Genomic DNA, 8,033 nt, shown 5'->3' on the forward strand with positions numbered 1-8,033 from the left:
GGGATGGGGACATTATGACTAGAGGTCAAAATGAGCAACATAGGATGAACAACATGAAAATATGGATGGAATACTGTGACATGATATAATGGGACATGAAACAAACTCCATGGATGCAAAGGTGACTCATCGCGGATGCTCTGAACAAGGGTGACTCGATGATGCTGCCACACAGAATAGGCCCGGTGGGGACCATGAAAGCATGAGTAAATGATGGTTACTCATGACAAAAATCAACATATGAGATTATAAGTATTAAGGGAAGGTGGTCCCTAAGGTACAAGCATCGCATATGAAGAAATTCGATTTTAAGAGGTGACAAAGTGACCCTTCTTGGAAAAATGGATTCTGGGTGAAGTGTCAAATCATCAAAAATTGAGAAAGACCCATTATAATACTTGATGAGAGATTTCCAATGGTGTTGATGGTTCATCAAACTAAGTTACAGTTTGGTCACAATGTGCGACAGAAAAACTGTGGGTTTTCCTATAAAAGGGTGCTTTCCCTCCAATTTGAGAGGAGGAAAAGGCCCTAAATATTATGGAGATCGTAGCAGACAAACCAACCATCGGAATTGAGATCTACGAATTTCAAGCAAGTGGCCTTACTTGTCTAAAGACCAAGGAAAAACCCCACTAGGAGGAAACCCTTTGAGATTCTTCTTTTATTAGATTGTCATAAAATGTTCAGTAGAGAGTACAATGAGCCCAATATAATATCATCTAGTGAAAAAACCCAATAACATTCATAAATATGTTTCTAGCATCAAAATATATTAGAGAGAATTTTTCCTGTCTTTGGTCAACTACAATCAACGATCAAATTTCAGTTAAATTTCCCAATCGCATGGAGGAGGAGTTGTGTGAGTGACTAAAGGCTTCCAGTTGCTCCCTTGAGCCTACAAGCTAGTGACTATGGTTGAATATTTCCTACGACACGCCAGCGACTGTAGCCCAAAATCCTATAAACATATGTGAGCTTCATACCTGTGTGAACCAATCAATGAATAAGAGAAGAAGAAGATGCTTGGTGATGTCTAAATGAACTTGAGGTCAATTATATTTATAGGCTTCTAAAGGTGACCAATTTACCATTAGGGTTGACCTGTCCAAATATGCATATGCGGGCTTTTCTTCATAAGTACACTTTCCTTGTCCAACTTTGATGAACTTTAGGTCGATTTTAGTCCTATCGAAAAGAGGAATTAAATTAAATCATCATCTATATCAAATGAGTTTTCCAAAGTGGAATTTGACCCTAGTTGCATAATTTAACACTCCCTCTCAACTAAATAAAATGCCACCTCTCAATATTTGACCATCGACCAACATGCCACCCTGTTATCATATCATGTGCCATCTCTGTTCAATTCTATTTGCTGAAACATTCTTGAATCTAATCATCGGGGAGCTAAATTTACCATCCTTTACATTGTCCTAGAGCATATCTCAATCTAAAATCACATCAAGGAGTACATCTCAACCCAAAATCTCATGGGGGAGTTAAATAGGTGATATAGGGGAGCACATACAACCCATCATATTTCCTACCGATATTCCCAACAATGACCCTCAAGATTAATGTGGTAGAACACTTGCATCATAATATGAGCTTGGGCTAGATAGTTGACTTACCAAAAGGTAAGGATCACATGCCCCAAGCCTCCTCAACCCATTGGCCAGACAGAGAAGGATAATCCCAACAAGCCCATCTTGTGGGTATGATGCCAACTGGGGTCTACTCTGCAAAGACCAAGATAGGGGAGAAACATCACTAACCCTATGGGTAACAAATTGGGTGATACCCTATTGTCCAAAGATCCCTCAACTTGGGAGCCCTCTATCTCATTTCCACACATTGAGAGATCAAACAAGGGGGAAGAGTAGGTTCAATGTCCTTGATCAATGATGTCCTTTATCAAGAGGGGGCACATCCATCAGTCCAATCTACTCTCTAAAGACCAAGAACTTCCCTTTCGGAAAAGCCTTGGTGAGAATGTTTACAATCTACTCATTTTTTATATGTGATGGAGTCTAATGGATCCTCTCTACACCATGTCTCGAATGAAGTCATATCGGATCTCTATGTTCTTATATTTATCATGAAATACGGGATTCTCTTTCAGATGGGCCCCACTCTTGTTATCGCAATATATCATTGTAGTGTCTAAGACCTTCTCAAATATCTTTCCAAAGAGCTTCCTCAACCAAATGTCTTCGCGGCTAGCCATGCTAGCAACAATATATTCTGCCTTGACGGTACTCAATGCTACGAAATTTTGCTTCCTACTCATCCAAGTTATCATGACAGATCCAAGGCTAAAATAACCTCCAGACATACTATTCTCATTAACAACATTTCCTTCCCAGTCAACATTGGTGTATCCATGGATTCAAACATCTTCAAAAGAATATCTCAGACCAAGTGTGATCGTCCCATGCATATATCTTAGAATGCGTTTGGAAACGATCCAATGTGTATGGAGAGGCTCAGTCATGAATTGAATCAATGTATTCACTGCGTAGCATATGTCCATATGCGTGTTTACTAGGAAAATCATATCCCCAATCAATTTTCTATACTTGGATGGATTCACCAAATCGGGCCTTGCAGCCTCTCCAAATAACTTCTTGAAGTTCATTTCCATCAGTGTCGGTAGTGACTTGCATTCTATCATTCCAAATTTTCTAACAACTTCACAACATATTTTCCTTGTGAAAGGAAAATCTCATCAGGTCTTTGCCACACCTCAAGGCCTAGAAAGTAATGCATGATTCCAAGGTCCTCCATCTCAAATTCAGAGGCTAGCTCCCTCTTACACTCGATCATCAAGGGCTCACTACTTGTCAAGAATAGATTGTCAACATATAAAACCAAAATCAACGACATACATTGAGCTACCTTGAAGTAGAGGTTGGGATCATCATTTTTTTTTTGTGAAGCCCGACTTCACAAAGTAACTATATATCTGATTGTACCATGCTCTAGGGCTTGCTTCCAACCATACAATTCCTTCTTCAACCTGAAAACATGTGTCTTTCTATCCTCTACTTCAAATCCATGTGGTTTATCAACATACACTTATTCTTGTAACATGCCATGTAGGAATGCAGTCTTCACGTCCATTTGATGAAGGGTCCATCCTTGACTTGCAACAAAGGAAACTATCAAATGAAAGGTTGTATATTGAGCCACAGGTGCAAATATATCATCATAATGTTCTCCCTATTTCTTGGAGAATCCTCGAGCCACAAATCTTGCCTTGTATTTCTCAATCCTACTATCAACTCAATGCTTTATCTTGAATAGCCACTTTGAAGTCACGACATATTTACCCTTCAGTCTCGACACAACATCCCATATGCCATTATTCATAAATGATTCATATTCTTCGACCATAGCATCCTTCCAAACTTGTTCTTATACGGCTTCTCGAATGTGGGAGGTTTGGCTTGAATCATTATGCTCATGGCTGCAACATATGCCTAACACCTACAAGGCTTTTCTCTTTCTCTCAATGATCTTCAAATGGGAAAATGCCTCTCTTCATCCTGTAAAGTATCATGAAGCCAAAGTGGCCTCTTCCTTGCATGAATATCACATGGAGGAGGATCTAAGGAATCCATAGGCTCCATGGGATCATCAACAATATCTATCTCAAATTCAGGCACCGAAGGACCATCTAAAATATCCATATCATCATTCTTCTTAGGAGGAGGAGGATTTCTTGAATTTGATGGACCTACTTTATCTTTCTTCTTCTTATTGCCATGAGTGATGAATGAAATGGATTCTCCTTCTTCATTATTTTGAATCCTTCCTCTTGACATCATCCTTGATTCTTCTTGAATGAGATTTCCAACAATTTCATCAAATGATTGGAGGGAATTATTGTTGCTTATAATAGTAATAAAGGTCTCCCAAATAGGAGGGATACATCTTAGAGTCACAATCACCAATTCTATATAAAGCACAAATTCTCCAACTCTTTGCAATTGATCTCTAAGACAAGATATCCTCATAATATAGGATTACACAGATTCTCCTTTATTCATCTTTGTGTCTTTAAGTTGATCTCCAACCTGACTTTCCATGCAACAAAATTGGATGAGTCACCCAACTTCTCATTTTCCTTGAAGAACGAAGACATCTTGACTTGACTAGATCGGCTCCTTCAACTTTTCCAAATATTATTGCTTGAATGCTTGTCTCCTTTTTGGATTGTCCTTCACCTTAGCTATGAAACCATGTTGAATTTTCATATTGTTTTATGTTGTATAATTCACTTTAGCCAAATTAAATACTTCAATTAGCAAGATTTCAATAACAATCAGTCTTTATAATCATCAAAATTAATTGAATATAGAACAATAAATTCAATGAAAAAGGATACAATCAACACATCAACAAGAGACACCAGGTTCAGTCAAAGACCAGGGAAAAACCCCACTAGGGGAGAAAACCCTTTAAAATTCTTCTTATATTCTATTGTCATAAAATGTTCAACGAAGAGTACAATGAGCCCAATGCAATATCATCTATCAAAACAACCCAATAACATTCAGAAATATGTTTCCAGGATCAAAATATATCATAGACAAATTTTCATGTCCGCAGTAAATTCCGGTCAACTTCGATCAACGGTTAAATTTTAGTCAAACTTCCTGGTCACATGGAGGAGGAGCTATGAGAGTGACTATAGGATTCTAGTCACTCACTTGAGCCTAAAAATCAGAGACTATGGTCAAATTTGTCTTGTGACAAGCCAACAGTTATAACCCAAAACCCTAAAAACAAATGCAAGCCTCAGACCCTCTAATTTCAGACCATTACAAACTTCTTTTGTCATCCCATCCTCAGACACGTCCGAACTAATCAATGAAGAAAAGAAGAAGAAGATTCTTGTTGATGTCCAAATTAACTTGAGGTCACTTGTATTTATAGGCTTCCAAGGGTTACCAATTTACCATTAGGGTCGGCCTGTCCAAATGTGCATATGTGGGCTTTTCTTCATAAGTACACTTTCCTCTGTCCAAATTTAATGATATTTAAGTATATTTTGGTCCTCTCAAAAAGAGGATTTCAATGAAATAATCATATCCATCAAATGATCTGTCCAAAGTGGAATTTTAACCTAGTTTCATAATGTAACATGTACAATAAAAATGGAACGTAATGCGAGGGGTGGGCCAACATCCCTGATTTCACCTGCTAGCACTTGTTGGAAATAATACTGAGAGGGGGGGTGAATCAGTATTATCAAGTTCTTTTAACAAATCTTCCTTATTTATACTTTGAATTATTTTTGCATATCAGTACCATAAAATAATGAGCATGAACAAGAGAAACAGATAGTCACACCAAAGAACACCAGATATAAGGTGGAAACCCAATGTGGGTGAAAACCACCTGCTGCAATATGTCTCTATCTTCTTTCAAATTAGAAACTCTTTTTAAAATGATTTTGTACTAGTGCAGTCCTTTACCAGTACACAGGCTGCAACTTACAGAGAGCTACAACTCTCTCGTTTTCCAGTCTCTCCTGGAAGGGAGCTACAACCCCCTAAAACATCAAATGATCATCAAGTACATGTAAATTACACAGTCAACTGTAGTAACCAGATCAACAGTAACAGAACTAAACCCAGAACACCTTTTCAACAGAAAAATTCAGTCAATAGAAGATCTTAAGACAGATACGCAGTTTTTCTTTCTCTGGCCAGCGTCGCTATGCACTTCACCTTCTGCTTCCCTGCATATACCCGCAAAGAGCCTTCTGCTGCACCGCGTACCCACGCACTGCTTATTCAATCGTGCTACGTACTGTTACTGCAGGTACGCACCCAGAGACACTATCGCGCCGCGTACTGCTACCGAAACCACGCACTCAAAGATACTATCGCGCCACGTACTTTTACTGTGAGTATGCACCTGAGCCTCTGTCGCGCTGCATACCCACGCAGTTCTCCTTCTTCTGATCTGCGTACCCACACAGTTCCCCTTCTTCTATTCTGCGTACACACGTGGATCTCCTATTTCTGCTCTGCGTACCTACACAGTTGCACCGTTAACCACCTGCATACTTCTGATTAGGGCCGAATTGGTAGTTCACCAGTGTGCTACAGTTAGTCGGATGCCCAGATCTGATCATGCGCTCGAGAGATCACCCTTCACAGATTCGCTTTTAACTTCACTTTCATATAGATCAAGCTTTTAAAACAATAACCCAATATTTCAGATCTTAAGATATTCAATTTGGAAAGATACTTAGCCGAGTGATCTCCTTTGCTTTATATAGGCAAGCTCCTCCTAAAATCATGGATCAATACCATAGATAACCAAAACCAGGGGCCCAAAAACATGGGGCTCAATAATAATAATATAAAACAATACCACGGGCCAAAACCATAGAATCAAGAGTGGCGGGCTAAATACCACGGACCAAACATAGGAAACCCCACGTGAACGCGCTTCTCTGCCTTGGAGTAAGTGAAACTGGGGGTACGCACCCTCTGAACGGGTGACCTGCGTGGGTGGTCGCGGTCCCTTCACGGTGTACCTGCGTGTACGCGTCTTCTGAACTGTTCTCCTGCGTACTTCTTAATTTTCAACATTTTGAGGGTCTGATCAGAGCATTGCCACTTGAGGGTGTTGCCATCAAGTACAACATCTGTAACATAGAGCCATACCAGAATCATAATGCCAACAATCTCCCCCTTTGGACTTGATGGCAACCTCAAAATCTTCAGCTTCATTCTCCCCCTTTGACATCAAGGGCAAAGGGTTATGCTCCACCTAAGAACATGCTCCCCCTGAATATGATCCACCAAACACCATAAATGACCATGAAAGAGATAGAGACATATTGCAGCTATAATCAGATCAGCATCCATGATCTCCTTCTGTACATCCATAATGCCAACAATGCATTATATGCTCCCCCTGAACCTGTGCCATTCAACCAATCCGCAACCCAGCACATGTAACCATCAGAAGAGATTCAACAAGATGATGCATCAACAACCCCCAGCTTTTGCCTGAGGTATTCAAAAGTCTCCCTGGGCAATGGTTTGGTGAGTATATCAGCAACTTGTTCCTTAGAAGGAACATACTCCAACTTGACCTTCTGTGCAAGCACTTGTTCTCGGAGAAAATGATATTTGATTGGTATGTGCTTGGTCTTTGAATGCATGACTAGGTTCTTTGAAATGCTGATTGCACTTGTGTTATCACATAAGATGGAGATAGGTGGTGTACAAGTGATTTGAAAGTCCTGCAAGGTCTGCATCATCCAAAGGAGTTGAGTGCAGCAAGATGCAGCAGCAACATATTCTGCTTCAGCTGTAGACAAAGCAATCGAACTCTGTTTCTTGCTGAACCAAGATACCAATCTGGAGCCCATAAAGAACGCACCACCACTTGTACTCTTTCTGTCATCCATGCTTCCTGCCCAATCTGCATCTGTATAAGCATGAAGTGTGAGATCTGTATCTCTAGGATACCATAAGCCATAATTCTGAGTCCCTTGAAGGTATTTGAAAATTCTCTTCACTGCCTGAAGATGAGTCTCCTTCGGATTTGCCTGAAATCTTCCAACTATTCCAACTGCATGCATGATGTCTGGTCGGGTACCTGTCAGATACAGTAAACTTCCAATCATAGATCTGTAGGTTGGTTGATGCACTGCTGCAGATTCATCGTTTGCACTGAGGCTACATCATGTGACCATGGGTGTACATACTGGTTTTGCATCTTCCATGCCATATTTCTTCAAAATCTGTTTGAGATACTTGGTTTGAGACAAAAAGATCCCTCCTTCTTTTTGTTGGATTTGCAAACCAACAAAATATGTCAGTTCTCCCAGCAAGGGCATTTCAAATTCTTTCTGCATCACCAAGGCAAAGCTTTGACTCAAGGCTTCTTCATTGCTGCCAAAGATGATGTCATCTACATACACAACAAGTATTAGCAATTTGTCATTTTCAACTTTTATATAAAGATTGCTATCTGCTGATCCTTTTGAAAAACCTTGT

The sequence above is a fragment of the Pinus tabuliformis genome, chromosome Q, assembly GCF_031772625.1.
Source record: "Pinus tabuliformis cultivar Carrire ecotype Pingquan chromosome Q, CPIR1, whole genome shotgun sequence".
In the NCBI taxonomy this organism is placed as follows: domain Eukaryota; kingdom Viridiplantae; phylum Streptophyta; class Pinopsida; order Pinales; family Pinaceae; genus Pinus; species Pinus tabuliformis.